Below are 19,733 nucleotides of genomic sequence, written 5' to 3' on the forward strand. Positions count from 1 at the left end.
AATTCACATGTGCCCACGCATACACACACACACACACACACACACACACACACCCTATAGCCTATTGTACAGTAGCCGATAGTTGTTGTTTGGCTCTTGCCAAACGTGTCCTGCCAAAGCACCTGCGTTAGGCAATGCAGGAATGTTCCAAGGTGAGAGGATGGGATTATGAGAGCTGTAGCCTCGCTGGTGGATAGACTGACACTTGATGGATTAACAACTGGTGCAGACAACCAGGTGGTACCTGTAGGTGGGTGGGGCGTGGCTGGAGCAGGTGAGTCTCTGGGGCAGTGTCCTCAGAGACAGCATCTCATCCCTGGCTCCTCTCTGTCACTCTGCTTCCCAGCTGCCATGAGCTGAGCTGCTTTCCACCATGACGTTCTGCCCACCTAAGGCCCACCTCACCCCTCCCCCATGATGTTCTGCCCACCTAACGCCCACCACACCCTTCCACCATGACGTTCTGCCCACCTAAGGCCTATCTCACCCCTCCACCATGATGTTCTGCCCACCTAAGGCCCAGAGCAATGGAATTGGAGGACCATGGACCAAACCTTTGAAACTGTGAGCCCAACAGAAATGTTCCCTCCTCTGAGTTGGTCTTGTCAAGTCTTTTGATCATGGCAATGCGAAGCTGACTAACAAGATAGAAATAAGCAAATTGAGAAGCATTAGTGACAAATTTGTCAATGAAACTGTTCTGTCGTATTAAAAGTGAGAGTTTAATCGGGTCCAGATGCACAAGGCCACCATGTCAGGCTCTCAGCTATAGGTCTGCGTAAGTACACTCTACAGGGTACTGATATATATCTCAGAGTGTATCCCTGCCATTAACCAATGCACAACTGTATTTCCACCAAAAAGCCCACCCAGAACCAGTACCTCCCAGTTAACATGGCCACACCTCACACATGCTCCTCCCTGGACCTCAAGTTCCACAGCTGTACCTGATAGAAGTGTCATCTTCACCTTGTCACCCAACATAAGTTTAACCACCAAGTCTCACCTCTTGTCTACCTGTGGCTGCCCCATCTGCCTCATATTCCAATAGATGGTTCCCTTTCTGACAACCATGGAGGGACAATAAGTCTAAGGGTCAATACCCCGAGTTAGGAATGTCATATGACCAGTGGAATGGCCTTCTCCGCACACTCTCACCTCAAGCTCTCTTCCATACGGTGCTGAGATCACCTCCCCCAAAGCAAATCCGATCATGCTCTATAAACTTCAGTGGCATCTGTTTTACTTAGTTTTTGTGTCACTGTGACTAAAATTCCCAACAAGAACAACTTAGAGGAGAGAAAGTGTATTTGGGACTCCACAGTTTCAGAGGTCTCAGGCAGACTCCATTGCCCGAGGTAAGGTAGAACATCATGGCAGAAGGGCCCAGCAGAGGACAGCTGCTCAGTTCATGGTGGGATCAGAAAGCAGAGGGGGGCGGGAGAGAAAGGGACACTAGGAAGACACACCTTCCAGGACCCACCCAGTGACCCTCTCCTCTGGCCTCACCCCCCCTGCCTACAGTAACCACACTGTAAGTCCATTCAAACTAGGATGGATCCACACAGCCCTCATAATCCAGTCATTCCCAAGTCCCGAATTAATACAGGAGCTCCTGGGTACACCTCACATCCAAGCCATAAGAGCATGTTTGCCAGCACCCGGAAGGCCCCACCATGCTCCCACCTCCCTCCCTCTTCTGCACCCTTCCTTTTCCCCTGGGTGCCCTCCCCCGTCTGTCCACCTGGGGAGCACCATCTGTGCTCGAGGACAGAGATGACACATTGTGTTCTCCTTTTTTGTTTTTTTTTTTTATTTCTGACCTTTCCTGCTCTTTAGGCAGAGTTGGTCAAACATTCTTCTGCACCTCCTATTAACTACATGCGCCTTACATCCCATCCCCTGACCTGCACATCTGTCTCCCACCTGGACTGGGAGTTCTGCAAGGTCAGGGATCGGGTCTGCAGCGTCTCTGTATAGTCCACGCTGTACCCAGCACTCGGGATGTATTTGTGCAGTGCGGAGAAGATGTGCTGTCTCTTGCTGGGTTTCCCTTTGCAATTCAGCATTTCTTGGATCCTTCGTGGTATGCCTGGTACCACCCAAAAGATGGAATTAGTTAACTTCACACACAAAACTGAGCCTTCAGGGCACTGTTGGTGCCTTGGTAAATCATCAGGGTGGCATTCTGCACCCTTGTAACTGCTAGAGAGGGCACCTCCTCCAGGAGCCCATCACAACCTTTTCTTGGCCAGCAGAGACAGCCCGGGCACCTGCACACAGGAGTCTGCCACAAGGCAGGCCCATCAGTCAATCCGCTCTCACAGTGCGCCTGCCTCCCAGGACAGTCATTCAAATCCTATCTCCAAAATCCAGGCAGACGTCATCACCGAGATGTCAATAATTCAGAACAAATGGTCCATAAACAGATCCCAGTGCGGATACAACTTTGGAATGAATCAGGGAGGCGTGGCAAGTGAGTGGGAAAGGAAAGATTAAGCCACCAAATGGGGCGGGACAGTCGATGAACTACTACTGCGAGGAAATCAATTTCTCCCTCACACTCGGCAGGAGGCAGGGATCCAGAATTTCAGCCTCCCTGGTAAGCATCAGAGCGAAGTCAAGCAGCCAAGAGCGGCCGTGGTGCCATTCAGATGAGCAAATCCTCACTAAACAGAGCCCCACTGGCCGCCTGCAGAGGCAGAGAGGGCACCATGTGTCCTGGCTGCCTGTTCTGGTTAGCAACAGGCCGTCCTCCCCAGGGCTGTAAATCGCTGTGCCTCTGAATCTAATAACTGCCCTCGTTAAGAGGAAGTGAAGATTACCTTGAATGCAGAACAGGATGTTTGTCCAAAGAATCATCCATACTTTAAAAAGGGGAAGACACACGGAAGGATTGGGCCACTTTCTCGGCATTCGACATCTTCCAGGTGATCCAGGTGACTCCAAGCCTCAGACAGGCACAGTCACATATGGACACCAGACCTCTGCTTACCCCAAGTCACCTCCACTAGGCACAGCTGGGGTTGGATGGCCAAAGGTCTCCGACCAGGAGTGTGCACACTCAACAGAGAACGTAGAAGCCCTGATGTGGGGCAAAGTGGATTCTTAGGGGGCAAATATTCGCGTATTGCAATGGCCTGTGGCTCTTCTGGGGCCACAGTACACAAGCAGAAATACAGTCTCTCTGTGCTATTACCATTCCCTGTGAGTAGGGCAGCCGGGGAGACACGAGATCTAAAAGCTCTTGTGGGTTGGCTCCTATGAGGAGGAGCAGGAGGAGAAGGGACTGAGAAGCTCTGGATTGGAAGCTGCCTCAGGCACACACCGTGGGTCTTCTCTGGATGGCACGTTGGTCTGGGAAATTAGGGGAAAAGGCCTTCAGGAATTTTAATGCGAATGACGACTGCTAAAAGCCATACACTGCCCCAACTGCCACTTGCCAAGAGTCAGGGTCTCAGCATTCTCCACCGAGGGCCCATTCCCACGGGGCCCAGTCCCCACAGAAGACCTGTCTGATAAGGGAGGCCTGCGCAAGCCCAGCGGGTCAGAGGACACCACCCTCACCAAATCCGGTGCTCCCCAAGACAACCTGAGCCTCTCCCAGACCCGCTACCTTCCATAGAAGGCAGAGGAGTCCCAATTGCAATATATATATATATAGGGTTAAATTGTTTTATGCACCTGAACAAGAAGGTCACTGCAGAAAACAGAGAACTCACTCCTACCCAGCCTCCTTCTCCCTCCCCAGCTTGCAAATGTCATGATCCACTTAGCAAGAAGTGCAGGGAGCTGCTGCTGAGGACTGCGTCTCCTGCTTCCCACTGCTCCCCGAGTCACAGGGACGAACTTGAACTAGGGCAGGAAGCCGCAGGAGGGCCGGGACTGCACAGCGCTCATTAAGACCAGCCAGCTGCAACGTCTTACCAGGAGGTAGAACCATCATAAAACCACTGCAAAATACAAGGAAGGAAAGAATACACGGAAAGGGGGGGGCCGTGAGGGGCAGCGAGGGCGTGTGCGGTGAAGAAAATGCATGTGAGCCTCCGTTCCAATCACCAAGCTCCAGCCACACCTGCAAAGAGCCGGTGAGCGGGTGACTTCCTGGGGCAACAGAGGGGCAGAAGGCACAGCTCGGCCGGCCTTTACCAGGACAGAACCAGGCCGTGGCTTGATGACCTAGAGGCTCTGAGCTCAGGCAGGACAAGGCAGAGGGACGGGCTTCCAAGGTCATTCTCACAGCTCTGCAGTGAGTCTTCAAAGGAAGGAAAGATACTACCAAGCCATAAAGGGACAAGGAGAGCGGCCTGAGCAAGGACAGGACACCAGGAGGGACAGAGAGGGCCTGGGAGCAGGACCAGAAGTCCCGTGAAGAGGGGGGGAGGAGACAGGCCCAGAGTCAGGGCAGGCTGAGGGCTTGGCCTTCTACAGACAGTGCAAGTGCCCAGGCTCAGTGCCCTGTGTGCCCAAGACCTGATGACCTTGCATGGGCTGGACTGGAAGGACGGAGCTGCCCTAGGAAGGGCAGAGATAAGACAGTAGGAAAGGAAGGACAGGGCAGAGGAGGGGAGGCAGAGTGCTACACGGACAGGCCAGACACGGGGACCGAGAGGGCCAGAGGGAAGGCATGGGGTGACTGCCATGTTGAGGCTGGGAACCCTGGAGAGGACGGAGGAAGATGCATTCAGGAAGGCTGGTGGTGAGCTGCTGGCAGAATGGGGGGCACCTGGAGTACCCAACAGCTAACGCCAGGTAAGAGGTCTTGTGATCTACGGGAAGGTGTGGAAGGTCTTCAAGACCGAATCTCACGGTATGCAAAAGCAAGGTTCAGAGGTACGTTACAGTGTGCCACAATCTGGCCAGAAAACAATCAAGGAGAATATCCATATCATTTCTCAGATAAATATTTTAATCAAAATATCTGGAAGCCTGTCCTCCCCCAAACAACTAATAACAGGGATTTATTCATGGCACAGTCTGGGCAGGAGGGCGAAGGACTAGGGTGCGGAGATTCTTTTGTTTTTTTAAAAATTGTGGTAAGATCTGTATGACGTGAAATTGACCACCTGGGCCATTTCAACATGCAACTCAACAGGGTCAGAGATACCCATAATGCTGTGCTGCACAACGGTGGCCACCGGAGATCTTCAGGACTCTATCTTGCTGCAAAATATCCACAGTGATGGCAGAGCTCCTCCCCTCCTCCTAGCCCCAGCCACCACCTCCCCATCGAATCCGATGCTCTCAGTGCCTCCCGGGTGGAATCCGCAACCACTGTCCTTGTGACTGGCTTGTTCACTTAGCATCACACCCACTCTCCATCCTGTTGTAGCCCACAACAGGAAGAGCCTAGAGATCTGGAGTAGCACCCGGAGCTATCAATAATACAGCTGTGCCACATGTGGGACCCTCGCCACAGGGGGACATTTCAGCTGCTCTACAACAAAGGGTAACTGAGATGATGGGTCTGTCAATTTCCTTTCCTTATAGTAACCTTTCTACTATCTGTCTGTATCCCATGATGTCATGTTGTAAGCTTAAGTATACAAAAAAATAATTATTCTACAAATAAAATAAATACAACGTGAATCAGATACTTAAGGAATGTCCTTCCTGCTGGGTGAGGTGGTGAAGCCTGTCATCCCAGCGGCTCTGGAGGCAGAGGCAGGAGGATGGCAAGTTCACAGCCAGCTTCAAAAAGTGAAGCCCTAAGCAGCCCAGTGAGACCCTGCCTCTAAATAAAGTACAAAACAGGGCTGGGATGTGGCTCAGTGGTCAAGTGCCCCTGAGTTCAATCCCCGGTACCCCTCCCCGCAAAAAAAGAATGCCCTTCCTTTCTAGGGTGAATGACAGTCCGTGGTATGTGCAGACCACAGTGGGTCACCCATGGGCACAATCGGCCATGGGATCCTGCCCCAGAAAGTTGCGAGCCCCTAGCAGGCTGGAGCTCTGAGGTCTGATCAGACAGATTCTGCCAGGGTAATTGCTGTCCTGCGGAGAGACAGCCTGCTGGCACTTCCCCCTCTGCCTTATTCACAGAATCCCCCCTAAATATATTTATATGTGTGTGTATCTATGTATATACATATTTTTTATTATTTTGGAAGCACATCATATCACCTGTTTAAATACATTTAAAATGTGAAACAAAGAATGCGGTTGTCTGTGACCCTCTGGGTGATTCCTAGAAGGCAGAGGACAGGGGAGGGAGGGCAGAACCGGGCACAGGCTGCCGGGACACCTAGGCAGCTGGCGTCCCAGGCAAGCAGGGCTCTGTGGGGCACAGCAGCTTTCTCTCACAGCTCCCTGTTCAAGGTGCCCCATCCTTGGTCTTTCCTGGGGTAGAGCAGGGTGTGGCTCAGGAGCTGGACCTCCCGTCCTCCCTCCACAGGCACAACATCACCCCTCTCAGCGATCCTCGAGATCGTCCAGAAACGGCTCCTGCCTTGCCCCACATGTCCCTGAGAAGGCGGCTCTCCCGGGCGGCTCTGCCCGTCTGCCTGGCTGCAGGCCCCAGCCCACACCGCAGTCACCAGCCAGGCCCTGCTCACGGCTCTTAAGAAACTCTGTTAGTACAGCCTGAGTGCCCTCCCCCACTCCCCACCTCAGAAGGTGCAGGAAGACCCAAGCCCACCCGCAGCTGTCCACCCAGTGGTTCAACTCCACCCAGGGCGGGGACAGACGCACAGCTTCCTGTGGCTCAGAGTCCTCGACAAGGATCCTGCGTCTGCTGGTGGCACAGGTGGAGTCCTCCTGGGCCTGAGGAGCTCACCTCGGCACCAGGCTCTGCTGCTTCCTGGAAGAACTAGCAGCCTCGGGGACCCTGCTCCTGCCTGCAGTGTCCCACCTCCTGGTTCCTGGGCTGGCCTGTCCCACCTGGCTGGTAAGAGCAAATAGAGGCCCAGGCAGCCCACAGCAGCCTGCTTCCGCCAGCAGCCAGCAACCACGAAACCACCTCCCGGGAGCTGACAGGAGCACAGGGGTTTTACGTGTATTATAAATAAAGAACAATGAGCCTGGGAAGTGCTTGACTCCTACTCCACGTTGGAGTGGGAAACATCAGTGGCCAAAGCAGAGCAAGGAAATCAACGGGTAGTGACATCACCTCCCTGACTCCTGACTGCCCTCCATCCCCGCCCACCCCAAAGAGGAGCAGGAGCTCATCACCAGAGTTGGCTCCCAGGAAATGTGACAAGTTCACACTCACAGGCGAAACCATTCCAGACTGTGCCGCTCACCCCTGCAACAGGAGCATCCAGGGCCGAGGTCCTCAGAGGAAGCCTGGCCACCTAGCCCTGCGCCCAAGGCAGAAAGAGCCCCGTGTTTCTCTCAAGCCTCCACGTGGAGGAGGGCTGTCGGGGAACGCCACCACCAGGCCTCAACCCCAGCTCCTCCAACAAGGGCAAGGCACTTTCCAGCCTTCAACGAGTAGCTGTGGTTTAAGAGTCGGATCTGGAAGACATCAGGGAGCAAGCACCCCGAGGGCTCCAGTGCCATGGGCCTGGAATAATCCTGACTTCAAGGTGAAGAAGGACAAGGATGATCTCCTTTTGTTCAATTTCCCATTGAAGTATCATGAACCTAGAGACAGACCAAAGTCCACAGTCTTCTAAAGGACAAGGATGGCCGTGATCCACCAGGACATACCTGGACAGCAGTGTGGTGTCCACAGCCCCAGGAAGGGGGATGAAGAAATAGAGCTGCGGCCACGCAGGCAGCACTCCTGGGGAGCTCCTGGCAGGGAAGGCAGAAGAGCTGTAGCTGCACACAGCACTGCACACCATCCACCCCAAGCCAGAGACCAGGGTCTGCACATAGCACTGCACGCCATCCACCCCAAGCCAGAGACCAGGGTCTGCACATAGCACTGCACGCCATCCACCCCGAGCGAGAGGCTGCACACTGGAAACCCTTCTCGTCAGATCGAGAGCTTTGGCAAAAGGAAGGAGGGGAGAAAAGCTTCGTCCTGCACCCTTCTCTGACCACTTCCTAGAAACCAGACGTGGCTGCCCCACACTTCACCAGACAACTGACCATCCTAAGACCCAGGTGGGAAGAGAAGGCCCCCAGGACACCACACCTGCTGGTGCCTGGCCAGCGCTGGGATCCGCAGTCTCTATGATAAGAATGAAAACCAGGGAAAGACAGGGCTTAGTACAACAGAGGACGCATCTGAACACCTGGAGGAAAACCAGCCCCAGAACAGGACTGACCACCAGAGAGAAGAGCCCTGGGCACCTGTTGGGGCACGGTGTGGATGAACACTGCCCTCGGGGAGCTTCCATGTGCTGTGGCAAAACAGCCACCTATTCCGATTTGTCCTTTTAATTCATATTTTGGGGGTGGGTGCTGTGAAGGCCAAACCTACCAGCAGCATTTATAGGCTAAATAAATAGCTCAAAGGAGGGAGGGTTGTGTGGGACGGCAGAGCGGCCTCGCTGTGTGTCGGGGAAGCTGAAATCTGCACACGGGACCTGTCACATTGTCACGTGTACACCTCTGCTCGGCACGGCGCTCCACTCTGCTGCTCAGAATGGGGTGGTGGTAAGTGACGCTGTGTGGTGAGCACAGTGACCCTGGGAACACGGGCTGCCTCAGGGAGCAGGCACTGAGGCACTGACAAGTAGCAGCACATGAATGACCTGGAGCCCCAACAGGCCCCAACTGCAGAGGAAAGGAAATCAGGGACAAGGACAATGGTGACCAAGGGCACAAACTGGAAGCCTGGATTCCATAAGGAAGGAAAACACAAGCACCTGAGGACACCCACGTACAGTCACAGACACTCAGAGCCAAGAGGGACAGGGTGACGAGTGAAGCCACCACTCACTGTGACGTGCTGCAGGCCAGGCAGGGGCACCACGGCTGATCTGGACTCTGAGCCTTTGCTTTTTCCATTAGGCTGGACTGTGTTCTAAGATGAAAATTTAAACAACACAACTGCAATTACTAGATTATCAGCCCTACGCTGGGTGCTGTCTCAGACCAATATACAGCCCCGGGGTATTCACGAAGCAGGCGTAAATATAAACCACGCTAGATCACACACACACACACACACACACACACACATGCACACACCCATTAACTGATTCACCAAAGCTGAAATCGGTAGGTCCCATGTTCCCATGCAAACTCCAAGAAAACAGTACCTAATAGCACCCTGAAGCAGAGGGCCCTAGATCACTCCTGAGCCAAAGCCACTCTCCTGGAGAATGCAAGAGTGAAATAATAAATTTAAAGAAAATGACAGTGAGAACATTATATATCTCAATTACGTAGGAATTAATTAATTAACGTTGTCCTCGGGGATAAATTCCAAAGCACTATAAATAATTTCATTACTTCAACAGACTGGGGAAAAAGGGAAAGGAAAAAAAACTGAAAAACTTAGAAAAGTTAGGCATGAAAGAAAGAGAGACAATGGGTCAGGGTGAGGCAGGGGAAATGCACACAGGCCTGGTGACCCCCACCACAGAGGGGGGCACTCTGCAAACCATGAAATCCATGAGCGACCGGCAACTCTAGTCCAGAAAGATCCAATTAAAATCACAGCATGAAAAGTTACACAGCAACAAATATGAGAGGGGAAAAATCATGAAATACGTGGTAAAGCCAAAAGCTAATGCAGTTTTGACACTTTTGTGAAACTAGGGGCTTTCTGGGCTCATCAGTATTGATTCAAGAAAAGGTAGAAAGTGGTAGAATTACATTTGAAAACTGGAAATTTTTTTAAATATTCAAAGAGCTTCTTAAACCAGGAAAAACTGCACAAGCTCTTTCATTGAGAAATAGACGCCCCATGTTCAATCAACTGTTCCAGGAGTAAGAAGAACAGGAAAATCAATATAATTCTGATACCAAAATACACAAAAAGAAAACAGCTGACACATCTCACATGCTAAAGCTGTAGCTGGAAAATCTAATTTAAAACACACTAAAAGCAAGACCTACCCGGGCCCAGGGCAGATCAGTGTGGGGCCTGAGTCCAATTTAATATTAAAGAAATTAAGATAACAGTTATCAAATCAATAGATACAATAAAAATGCAGTGATCTCTCTCTCCCCCGCCCCCTCTCTCTTTCTCAGTGTTGCAAAGGATCTGAGGAAAGTACACGATTTCTAAAGGACGCTCTTTACATTAGGAAAAGTATGATCCTTCCCTGGCAGGCAGAGAGTCCCCACACGGGGAGAGTGCCCATTAACATGTGCACTTTATTCAACGTTACGACTTGGAATACACGTGAAAATGGAAGACAGGGTGGAGAAAAGAAGGTAACCACCACCCCGAGGACCCGTGATGGACCATCTAGAGGACAGAAAGCCCCATTCGCAAGTCCAAGGAATCTGGTGGGCACTGGGCACTTGGCTGACGTCTCATGTGGCCACAGGACCATTTAGAAAACCCGACAGATGAGAGTAAGGGACTGTGAGCAACAGCAGGGGCTCCAACTGCTGTCCCTGCCAGCCCAGGAAGTTCCCCTCCAGGGAGCACAGGACCCTGGCAGCCTGGAGACCTTTGCTCTGTGGCTGGTGACTTCCTGCTCCTTGGTGGGGAGCTCAGGATGAGAGAGGGGCTGCTTCGCCTCCGCAGGGAACGCACACTTACTCCAGGTCCCACCCCACCCCCCCACCCCAGCTGCTCTCTCCTGCTCCCCCCTGCTCCCCTGCCTTTGCCCTGAGGCCCTCTGACCTGGCAGAGGAGGAGAGAGGCCTGGGAAGGCAAGGAAAGGACAGCTCCCTAGGATGGAGACACAAGAGGGGACAACGGGAGCGCTTGACTCCACGGCCTACAGCAGGAGAGGACCCACCCAGGAACAGGGCGGGAGCAAAAAGAAAAGGGAAAAACGTGCGCTCCGTCCCTAGTACTGTCATCAGAGTGCTCCCAAGATCTGACCAGTGCAAGGTTTTCAGACCTGCAGGAGTGGGGTCAAAGAGCTGGGGACACAGCCAGCGCAGGAGCCACCACCCAGAACAAACCAGCAGAGATGGGGGGGGGGGGTGTGCGCGGAGCAAGCAGAAGGCCTGGCATCTAGAGCCCCCAGATCCAGCCTGTGAGGGACAGGGGTTCTAAAGGAAGAACCAAAGAGCAGATTTATCCTGGCAGCTTATGTTTCTCCAGCACTCTCTGCCTGCAGGCGCCACACCCAGAGTTACGCCCTGGTGAGGGAAGCCGCTGGGGACCAGGAGAGACTTGGTTTCTTTGCTCTGGCCAATGTCAGAGATCTGACTCCAGTATCCTGATTTCAGCCACGAAGAAGCCAGTAATCATCAACTGTGGTGACTAAACAAATAGTAGGAAAAATTTCTCAAGTAAAGGAAAAAATTCTGGGGCTGGGATTGTGGCTCAGCGGTAGAGCACTCACCTAGCACAGGCGGGACCCGGGTTCAATCCTCAGCAGCACCACATAAAAAAAATAAAAGGCATTGTGTTGTGTCCATCTACACCTAAAAAATAAGTATTAAAAAATTCTGATTTATAGTCGCAAAGAAGCAACAAAATAAACAAGAATAAGCTAAAATTTGGTCTTTGGAACCCATGTGAATAAACCTACACAACTTTAGTGAGATATAAAGAGGACTCTAAAGAAAACAACCCTTCTGTTGTAAAGATGTAGACTCTTTCCCAATTAACTGCTACGTCTAATGCAATTCCAACAAAAACCATCATGGAATTTCTGTTTTGAAGGTTTTTCCATAATTTTTAAGGTCATTTGGAAGACCAAAGAGGCAAGAAACCTTTAAAAAGTATCAAGAAGAGTGATGCTGTTTTGTAAATACAATAAAATGTATCACAAAATCACCATAATGAAAGACATAAGGATGTGGGAATGGATAGGAGCTGGCACAGCCTAGAAAATAAGACCTTAGAAAATAAGGCCCAGTAGATATCGATGATAAACAGGGATCCCTGAGCAGAAGAAAAAGAAGCTCCCTTGGCAAACAATGCTAGAAAGATAGGTTAAGAATTCAGGAATAAAAAAATCCATTTCACTCCTCATTTTGTATTTGACTCTAAAATATTAAAGACATAAAGTAGAGGAATATGTAGGTAAAAAAGAGGAATTTTTTTTTTTCTGAGCTAAAGATCAATTTAAACATGCAGAAGAGTTAAACTTCCTAGACTTTCGAACACGTTCTTCATGTTAAAAACGCTGGAGACGGCATTAGATATTCCGCCATAAACTAGGAAAACTACGCAATGAACACGGCAGTGGAATAACGTTCTTTAACTACAAAGAACTTCATTAAAAGATAAACACGAGAGGATATGGGCAGATAATTCACAAAGAGAAAGTATAAATGTGATCCACGCGGGAAATGTTCAACTAACTTCAATAAAATGAAAATAAATGCAAATTAAGGCAATAATGAGATAGCATTTTCCACGTCCCCGGTCTGCAAAGATTTTATTTTTATGTGAAAAGACTGGATGTGCAGTTAGCTAAGCCTCCTCCCTGGGAGTGACAGGAGCAGACCCGGCCCGGCCTTTCTGGATGTTAATTTGGCAAAGCTGCAGAGATCAAAAGTTCTCCTTTAATGTTCATTTCCTTTGATTCAGTAATTCCTTCGCTGGCGTCTGTCCCAAGGAAGTGATCAGAAATGTGGACCAAGATTCGTGCACTGTGTTGTTTACTGTTGAATTATGTAGAATAGCGAAGGATGGAAAAGCACAGAAATATTTTAAAAGAAATTAAAAATCAACCCACCACCCAGAGATGATGTTTTCCTATTTTCTTTCCACCTTCTTCTAAGCCAATAAGTTAAAAAAAATCAAAATTATACTTCCCAGCCCGTTCTTCCTGACATTCTATTAAAACCCTTCACAGCAACACGGGTCACCTAGCTGAGCCTGACAGAGGCGGTTCTCATCAGTGGCCCTCTGGTTTTAGATGTCCTGGGTGTTTCTGTGAAGGCAAGTGATGTGTGTGATAAACAGCAAGCTATTTCTGGTTAATGCTGTCAGTGTCACATGAAGCAACTCACAACTGGTAATGGTTCTCCTGAGGCGGGAAGGCAGCTGAATTCTGATGGCTTCTTGTCTGGGCCAGGGACCACGATGTCCCAAGTAGTCCAGAAGGAAGATGTCTCTTGGCACCAGTCCACACTGCATAGAAGGTTATGTAACCACCAGCCAGATCATCTCATGCAAAATTAGAACTGGGTGGAAAAATGCTCTTCGGGGCTCTACTATTACTTTTTTTTAAAGTATATATATATATAAAAGAAAAAATCACAGCCCATTAATCTATTTGCCTCACAAACCTCATCCAGCTGAGACCTGGATGATAACAGGTGCATCTGTGCTATCTCCAGCCATGATCAGCTTGTGGGGCTGCTGGGGCTGGAACCGCCTGGACACGTTAGAGGACACCCCTGGCCCCTCCCTCACTCTGTGTCCACACACTGGACAGACGGCCAAGGATGCAGGACTTTGGGAAATGGTAATTCTGAACTGAAATGGTGGGGCATGAGGAAGTGAGAATACTCCCCAGGACAAGGATGCTTGGCTCGGCACAGGTCCTGGGCACGGGGCACATGGAGGCACAGCCAGCAGAGTGGCGTGGTGTGTGCCCAGGAAGCCACGGCTTCCGCATCTGAGACCCAGAGCTGAAAATCAGCAACTCCTGAGACTGTCAGCTTTGAGACCCTGCTGTCAAGAGGGGAAGGGTAATCATTTTGACATGTTTCCATTTCACTGAAGACGCAACGTTTTAAATTTGGACTTAAATCTAAATGTTATGCTTCCCGGATTGAGAATATCCAATTTCACTTATATTTTTAAACTAAAACTTGAGAATTGGATTAAACAGTTCAAAAAGTTTAGGACACATAAGAGATATGCAGAATTCTTTACTTTTAAATGGTCTCTTTAAAGAATCTTTGTCGAGAGAAATAAAACAAAAAAACACCCTCTGGGAGCACCACCCAGCCTGGGGTGCCCGTCTTTGTTCATCTCTGTCCAGATCTGGACCTCCTGACCTCAGAGGTCAGAGGTCAGAGGGCAGGGGAATGCTTCCTTTGGACGCGGGCCTGCTTCTCCTCCAGCAGTGCCATTGTGAGGATGGTGTGTAAATGCCATGCTCAAGTGACAACGTTGGGGACAAAGACTTCAATAACAAGTGCCACAGAAACATGGATGACTGAACACTCCCGGCCGCCCCCAGTCCTTAGGGAGCCCCACCTTGATTCCTGTCTCGGCAAAAGCTTCCTGAGAGGAGAAGTCTGTGCACAGGTTCCTCAAACTAAACTTAACGGAAACTACTGGGGAATTAATTTGCTTTGAAATCTTACTGCAGACACAGAGTTCCCCAAAGAAACAGAACCACAATAGATGTCAGAGCTTAGCCATCGGGGTTGAGAATGATTGTCAGCTATGGGCCCAGATGTTCACAGTGTACCAACCAGTGACAGCTGATGTCCCTGTCACTGGTGAGTCCTTGTGGCACTCGCTCAGTGTGTCAGTGACTCCCCTGCAGCCCTCCGCAGCCCAGATACAGCGACCTCACTGGTGATATAATGGCTAATTAACCACTTAGGCTGAAGAAAACTGCTGTGAATGTTTCCAAACACTCTGGAATTGGGTAGCTGGAGGGACGGTCCACCCTGGGTCCTCCGCTAGATGCCACTGTGAAGGTTGCCGAGTGCAGGGCAGCTGTTCAACGCACGCAGGTAGCTGGTGGCTTGGGGGGAAAGGATCTATCAGAAGTTGAAAACACCAAACCAGCAAGGAGCTGTGAGTGCCCCCGGCTGGAGGCCAGGCGCTGACGCCTGGAGGCGGGCATGTGTGGGTGGGATCTCCAGGAGGGCCTGGGGCTCAGCTGGGGAGGAGGGAGGAGGATGCTTTCCACGCCTCCACCGCTCCCCCGCAGCCCACAGTCACCTATGGCGCCAAAGCCCTGAGGGAGAAGGACCGCTCCATCACAGAAGCCCTGTCTTCAGGGGACACAGCACTTGGATGCCTTCTCTCGGCACAGCAGAGAGGATCTGAACACACTGCAAGGTCTTTGAAAGCTAAGAGGACATTGGAACCACAACCTACAGAAAGCTGGTCAGGACTTGCAGACTAAACCAAACCCAGCCAATGACCTGCTTAAGCAAAAATATCAGCATTCACCACGGCATGCACAGAAGGCCCAGAGTCCCACAACACAATATTCCAAGGGTCTAGATTATACTAAAAAGCATGCAGTATATGAAGAACCAGGGAAATGTCAACCTGCATAGGAAAATACAATGACAGATGCCAATCACACACGTTAGGATTAACTTTCAGCAACCCCATGAGAGCAATAAGGCAGTAAATGTGGGCAAATGGTCTTGAGAGGAATGGAAAGGCAGAATGTCTCAATGAAGAAATAAACGGCATCGATATAAAGCAATGTAAACTCAGAACTGGAAAAGAAAAATAACAAACAAGGATAAAAACTCTATAAATTGATTCAATTACAAAATAGTGGGGTTTTTTTTAGACGAGTCAGTGACCTTGAAGATAAATTGATGGGATCATTAGTCTTTCTCCTCTCTTTCTGTGATTCATAAACTCTAATGTTCATATTGGTAGAGTTATAAAAGGAGATAAGAAAAGAGAAGAAATTCTTTAAAGAAATAATGACCAAAAAAATCTCCAATGTGCTAATAGTGAGCCCCCAACAGGATAAACTTTAAGAAATACTTGCTCAGACAAAACACGATCAGGTTGCTGAAAGGCAAAGACAAAGGAAAAATTCAAACAGCAGACAGAAAATGATGTATTACCAACAGGGACACAAAGATTCAAATGATTACAGATTTTTCATCATAAAATATAGAGGACAGAAGGAAGTGGAACCACATTTTTTAAATGCCAAGAGAAAAGAACTGTCAACCCAGAATTCTGTCTCCAGTGAAAATGACCTTCCAAGATAGAGACATTCTCAGACGAAGAAAAGCACAGAAAATCATCGTGAACAGACTCACTCCAAAAGACTTTTTAAAGGATGTTTTTCAGAGAGAAAGACAATGACATCAGAAAGGAACTTAGAACATCAGGACTGGACAAGATCCAGATAAATAAATAGATGAGTCTTATCTCATTCTGTTCTTTAAAAAATAATTGATGGATGAAAACAAAAATCGTAACATTGTCTGGTGGGGTTTTTAGTGTAGACGGATAGAACGTCTACACCCCTAGCAGGAATGACGAAGCAAGTGGATGATTGACTCCTAAGGCAGCAAGATGAAAGAACCCAGACAGCACTCCTGGAGAAATTCAGACGAGCTTAAAACGTCCCAGAGATAAATCTTGAGCCCCAGATGGCTTCACTGGCGAATTCTACCAACCATTTCAAACAATCTTTCTGTCTCTGTTGGTAAATAACGCTAATTCTACACAATTTCATGCAGAAAAAAGAAGCAGAATACCCACTTCGACTCATAGCTGATAAGGCTAATATCATCCTGATACCCAAACCAAGGACATTACGAGAAAAGAAATGTAGCTCAATATCTCTCATCAACTTAGAAACCATGGCAAAAGGAGAGGCTTTGGGGGTTTTGCTGTTTGCATGGCTAAAGTGCTCTGTGTGCTGAACGTGTTGCCGTTCATTGCACCATATGTTATCTTTTAAATCAAAGTTTAAAGAAATCCAGTCTTCTAGGTCCGTACCTTTCATACTCTCAGATGGCACGGAAGGGGCCAGGTTCGACTTTGCAAAACCACAGAAGAGCCTTTCAAAATGCCTGGGGAACACCAGGCAATGCAGGAGCACGGCCTGGGGGTCCTGTAAAGAGGGACACATTTGGCTTTGAACACGTCCTGTGAGGACACCGTATCTGACCTCTTGACCCACGGGGCCACCCAGGGAGCGAGGAGCTGTTGACTCAGAGTCCTGACGTCTCTGAGTGGCCACAGTCTCCAGCCGGGAGCTGGCCCTCCTTCCAGACTCATCGTGAGAGTTCACGAAGCCAGGTCACTTCCCAGACTGGCAGTCGAAAGTCTTACTGGCACGGTCACCTGAATGGGCCTTCCAGCTGCTCTGTAAAGCTTTTATGGTGATTGGATATTTGTGGTCTTGTAATGGCAAAGAAGAAAAAAAAATGCTTTGCTCTGTGGAGTCTATGGCCCCTCCAGGTACAGCTGGCCCTTTAGAGGAAATTACCCAAAATCCATTAAGGCAACACAGAACTGATGGTGCTGGCAGGCCCTCTTTGGTGGCCAGATGGACAACTCTAAACAACTCAACTGGACACTGGCAATGGATTGGCTGGGCAGCCAGTTAATTCTGGCAAGCTATGGTTATACAATCCCACTGAAAACCGTGTCTTTGTCAATACTGTTTTGAACAGTCAGGGAGCTCGCTAAGTCTCAGTCACCTTCCAGCTCTGTGGTGCTCCTGGGTGCCTGACTTCCAGCTTCCAGAGAGACTTGCTCAGGCGTTAAGTGGATCTCAAATTCTTCCTTGAAAAGTTAAAAATCGGGGCCCTGTTTCTTTGTGGTTCTGTGACCACCTCTGGGCAGAAGGACGGAAGTTTCTGATCCGGGCCCAGGTGCCAGGAGGGGAGCTTCGGTCGTCTTCCTCACGGGGCCTCTGGAGCCTGACAGAACGCTGGCCACCTTTCGCTCAGCGTCCCTCCTGCAGGTCACAGCCACTGGTTCTGCTGCCAGTCCCCACTGCAGTCCAGCCGGGTGCTGATGGCTAGAAGCACCAGCGAGGACAGAACTCCTTCCTTCCTGTCAAACTCTGCCTTCGCAGCAGGGCGGCCACTCATGGACCTTGAGGGCCACCCCAGAAACAATGCAACTCTTCCTCGGTGCAACAACCTTTTAAACATCAAGAGGCCACCTGAAGTCCTTGTGGACGGTTGACAGGCCTCCATGGACTCTCTATAAAGCAAGGCTTCGTGCCCTGTGATTCGTTAGAGAGTAGGACCTGCCGTCCTGTTGGAATCCTGTTCTCTCCTCCGTGTGGATGCCAAGGTCAAGGTCAGGAGACCAGAACTGACCCCACACTTGAACCGCGGTCTACACAGCAAAGATGGAGCAGATGGTGGCTTCTCTTGTGGTGCACCTCTCGCTGTTGGCCTGGAAGCCCTCTGGCTGTGGCGGGTGCCCTGGCACTTGGGCTGCATGTCGCCCGATGCCAGGCACCTGCACCCGGGCTGCGGAGCCAGCTCCTGGTCATGCCTTTCTCCTCCCATCCCTACCTCCCTGTCCTGCTGCTCTGCTAATGTCACCTTCAGCCCAATCGCTCCAGCCCTCAGGACCTTGCTGGATCCTAACTTCACTGTGCCCTGGCTTTAGCCAGTCACTGCCAAAATCTCTGAGGAATATAAACTTGGGGAAAAGCCGTGTGGCATGTGAGTGGGAGTCTCCCTTGGGCAAAGCCAGCTACAGCCAAGCATGTCGAGGTGGCCCTCGTAAGCATCTGGGAGATTTCACTGCTGCCAAGTCCAGCCGCGGCGACAGAGCATCCATGGTCAGCCAACCTCTGGGAACCCACTGCTCTGGGACCCTGGGATTTCCCGGGAGCCCGATGACTCCTAAAAGCTTCCTAAGGACCCTTGGGGTCATGAGGGACAGCAGAGATGGAGAGGAGCCGGAGGTCACAGGTTCTGAGGAGCTCAGGGTCAGGGTGGCCCCAGTGTGAACTTGGAACCATGTCAACGGTAGCCCTTCATCAAGCACACCGACAGCAGTAATGACAACAGTTTACACCTGGGGACCACTGGTTACGTGGCAGGCAGTTCCAGGAAACCTGAACACCTAATCCCATGGCACCTCTATCAGGGACATGCTGTTTCCATCCCCTGCTTCTTGGATAAGTGCACGGGGCACAAAGCAGCTAGGAGCCCCTGGAGAGGGACCTGCGGCTGTGCTGGCCCTCCAGGGCCAGGCGTGAAGGCAGGTGGGGTGACAGACACACAGCCAACACGGGTGCCACAGCTTTCTGTGGTGTCCCAGCCGCCTTGGGACTCCGGAGAGCAACATCATGCAGAGAAATTAAAAACCATAGCAAGTGCCTCTCCCAAAATATTAATCTCAGGGAACAAGGATCCATGACACAGGGTCACCTGTGCTGGGCGCTCCTCAGCAGGGGCTGACCTCGGGCCACCACAGCTGCACCCCCACCTACATGAGGAGTCAGGGACAAGGAGAGCCGCCGACTTCATCCCGGTCACAGGTAAACGTCTGGGGCACGTTTTACGTTTTCAAAAGTTGATCCTCTACCCACCCCTGCTCCCCACGCTTTGGACCCTGGTCACTGTTCACCTGTTTGGCTTCCCCCCTCAACAAGGAGCTGACCAGACCGATCCAGCCGTCTCCTCACCACCAGCCAACTGTGTCCACATGTTCCTAGATAAACGTCCTCCTGAACAGAGCTCAGACCTGGGGCTCTGCTAAGAAGGGAGGGTGGAGAGAGTGGCCATCGCCCTGCGGATCCCAAAGCACAGCCCCACCAGCCGGCAAAGAGACACATGCGACCTCGTGCACCCACCTCAGACATGCACTTAGGGAAAAAAAGTCATCGTATTTTTTGTACCTTTATTTTTTTATTTTTATGAGGTGCTGAGGATGGAACCCAGTGCCTCACACGTGCCAGGCAAGTGCTCTGCCCCTGAGCCCCAGCCTCAGCCCCCGGACATTCACTCTTAACTCGTCAAATGTTAGGAAGCTCAACTGTTGGCTAAGAGTAGATTCCAGGAGCTCTAGCACCTTCTCCCCACCCCTCAGTGGGTCCGTCCTGCACACA

General features: G+C 50.6%; 1 protein-coding gene and 1 long non-coding RNA gene across 8 annotated transcripts in view; one reads left to right on the plus strand and one right to left on the minus strand.

The window, feature by feature from the left end:
* The window catches only part of Caln1 (calneuron 1), a 319,860-nt gene that overhangs the window by 122,590 nt on the left and 177,537 nt on the right, over positions 1 to 19,733 (minus strand). The window lies entirely within an intron of this gene.
* LOC144367481 (uncharacterized) lies at positions 1,538 to 5,594 on the plus strand. Its single transcript, XR_013426910.1, has 2 exons — positions 1,538 to 4,752; positions 5,096 to 5,594. It is a non-coding gene; the product is annotated as an uncharacterized LOC144367481 (long non-coding RNA).

The sequence above is a fragment of the Ictidomys tridecemlineatus genome, chromosome 10 (genome assembly GCF_052094955.1).
Source record: "Ictidomys tridecemlineatus isolate mIctTri1 chromosome 10, mIctTri1.hap1, whole genome shotgun sequence".
NCBI lineage: Eukaryota > Metazoa > Chordata > Mammalia > Rodentia > Sciuridae > Ictidomys > Ictidomys tridecemlineatus.